Below are 3235 nucleotides of genomic sequence, written 5' to 3'. Positions count from 1 at the left end.
TTGTACACAGTTAGGTTTTGAAAAGCCCTGTAAGAACAAAATTGAAAATGCTGGAATAAGTTAACAGTCTTCAGCATTCTATATTGAATATTAAGATTAAAGCAAAAAAATACTAGATTTAACTTTTAAACCTCATACATGGTCACAAGCAAAGGAACTATAGTAGGAGAAATCACACTACTCACTCTTCTGACAACAATCTCCATCTTTCATCTTTCTCCCCTTACTGGCTTAATTTAAGACAACACATCAGTGCTTTTAATATTTTTAATTTTATCTGATTAAACATTTACTTTGCCAACGCATTATATGAGGTTCACAACTAAGTATTGCTCTGCAACACTGCCTTCAGACCAATATGTAGAATGTTTATTAGACTAGGCATTCTTCCTTAATACTTTAGCCTAGTATTTAACAGTAGTTTTCACTATGTGCACCAAGCTCAATGCACTTGCACAAGTACTCTCAAGAATTATCTGGAGGAGAGCTACTTGCAACAATGTAAGGCTCCAATGACACTCAAGGCCCAGACCCCCTGAAAGTACCAATGCGCCTTACAAGATCTGGTAAGGCCAAATCCAAATTTGTTTTTTCTGCAACAGGTTAAATTACTGCGAAAAACCTTGAAATTAGCTGCATGAATAGGGAGTTGATTTCAACACTCAAAGCATTCTACAATTTCTATGCACAGGAAGACTGTTTTGAAAGACAGCATCCCAGAGAATGTGGAGGAGGTGGAGAAGACTTAGCTCAGAAGCAGAATTTCTAGACAGGATGAACATATCTAAGCTGAGAGTAAGAGAGATAGAAGGGCAGAAAATTAGCTTCATCTTATAATGCCTGAATCAAAACAAACTGTAAAAGCAGACTAATTGCTCTTCCATGTATTTTTCCTGCTTGCACCTGGTTAATAATATTCTTCTCTGTCACCTAAGGCTCACTTAATACAGGGAAGGGAACACAGCTCCAGTGGCAAATAATGGCAGATGGTGTTCCCAGAAAGCATCTTTTGATCCAACTTCAGAAATGCTCCTCCATCCACTGCCAGAATGTACTCCATACAAGTCCTTTCTCAAAAAACCCAAAACACATTACCTGCAAAGATGTGTTAAGAGTAGTGCTAGGAGTGTTTTGTGTTCTTCCAAAGCACTACTGGGGCATAGAATTTAAAACTACATCTTTAAGAGCTTGGGGAACAAAAGGGAGTAAGACACTAACTTGGCTATGAACCTTGCTTTCTGCAGCCTGATCTTATTCCTCTCATAGAGAGCTCAGTATTGTGCTCTTCATTCCTGCCCTGTAATCATCTGTCAGACTTTTCATTAGCCTCCTGCAAAATCCTTTTGAGAAGGGTATATAATTATGCTCCACTCATGTGCACAACCTACGGAAACTGGGGAGGAAGACGACGACAGGGAGCGAGGACCAAGAAAGCCAGAACCTCACTGAACTGTTCAAATTGTTATAACTCTGCCTAGGAAAAACCTTCAACTAATAAGCTTAGTTGCCCCTTCCCCAAGTGGGATGAGCACACTGGAAAAATGATGCATTCTTAACTTTGTCTAGAACAACAGCAAATATAAGAAAACTCTTTTTCAAATACAAAGGTTTTATTTCAAGCTCCAAATCTGCGAGGGACTGTGTTAAGGAAAGCTAGCTGGTTTACTGAAATTAAGACCACACATGCCTGAGTTTCTATGACCTAAGACAACACAAACCAAACTTGACTAACTTAGTTAACTACACCATACCAAGAACTTTGAGCATTTTGGTGAGGAGCAACAAGGATACTCATAAATGAATGATGTTCAGGCAGCTACCATGTCCCTACCCCCCACCTCAATTCCTGGCTACAGCATCCATTCCCTCTCTGCCTGTGCTTGAACTGGTGCCTGCACAAACAGTAGCAAACCAGTTCAGCAAGCAGACTGACAAAAACTGACCACCTTTTTGGGGAACTTAATTCAGGATGAGCTCATCTCACTGCCAGATTAAAAAAAAGCAGTATAAACAAAAAGCCAAGTAAGGCCAGCCCAACAAAAACTTGTCAGTTAACTAAGCTCCTGCATGCCCACAGGGGCAGTTCCTTAGAAAAATGAACTGTCTCAAAAATATTTGTGAAATTGGCTCTGAAGAGACTTAAGTTTATGCAAGCAAGAATACTTAGAATACTGTCATATTTATGCCTCCTGTGTGGTAATTCAAAAACTGATCTACACTAGCCAAGTAAGGCCAGCCCAACAAAAACTTGTCAGTTAACTAAGCTCCTGCATGCCCACAGGGGCAGTTCCTTAGAAAAATGAACTGTCTCAAAAATATTTGTGAAATTGGCTCTGAAGAGACTTAAGTTTATGCAAGCATAAATATTTATGCCTCCTGTGTGGTAATTCCAAAACTGATCTACACCTACTGAACTTGGAAATGTAGTAAGCATCTTTTGCACTCCTAGAGACAGTCTGATGTGACAGGAAACATTCTCTGTCCTTTTCCTGAATTATTTTGGAGGCATCTACCATTCCAGTTCTACAGAAATCCTAGGAAGATGCATGTCTTTAGAATGCTTACTTCACTGTAAATATAACTTCAAATGTATGAAATGCACACCTCCTTTTAAAATGTGAGGAGTTTTAAAAGACTAGGCAAAACAGGGCAGCATACTGCCAAGACGGAGAACCTCAGGAAAAAGTAAAGCATTTTGCTTTAAAAATTGTGGGTGTTGAACAGGAATAAAAACAACTGGCCTCTTCTGACCATCTAAACAAAACCAGTTCTTAAAGGGCAGCCAATTTTTAGCAAGTAGCACTCAAGACCAGAAAAAATAGTTTGTAAAGTCAGCAGGATTGCTGCGCCACTACTGGCAGGCCACTGTGAGACACAACTCCTTGGTGCTCTGTGTTTTAGTCTCAACTTTTAAAGAACTACACTATTACAAGCAGCTTCCAGAGAGGTTTTATCCCAACACGTAGTCGCATCTCTTTGAAGGCATTACAACCCATTAGCAGGCTTTCCGGTGAAATCAGGCACGGCGACCTGCGCCCGATCACCCGGCCAGGCGACACCAAAGCCAGCGGGGACGCCTCCCCGACAGCCTATTTGACTTTCAGTTTCCAAGTTCTTCTTCCCAGACGGGGGCCCACATCCCACTGCCCTCCGGCGAGGACCCCGCGGCACCGTACTCCCGCCCTGCGGGACCCTTCGGCCCCGGGACAGCGCGGGGTTGGGCCGGTCCGGGCTG

Source organism: Corvus brachyrhynchos, unplaced genomic scaffold (assembly GCF_000691975.1).
Source record: "Corvus brachyrhynchos isolate BGI_N302 unplaced genomic scaffold, ASM69197v1 scaffold17, whole genome shotgun sequence".
Classification (NCBI taxonomy): domain Eukaryota; kingdom Metazoa; phylum Chordata; class Aves; order Passeriformes; family Corvidae; genus Corvus; species Corvus brachyrhynchos.
The sequence above is the reverse complement of the archived record's forward strand: the minus strand, read 5'-3'. Positions refer to the sequence as shown.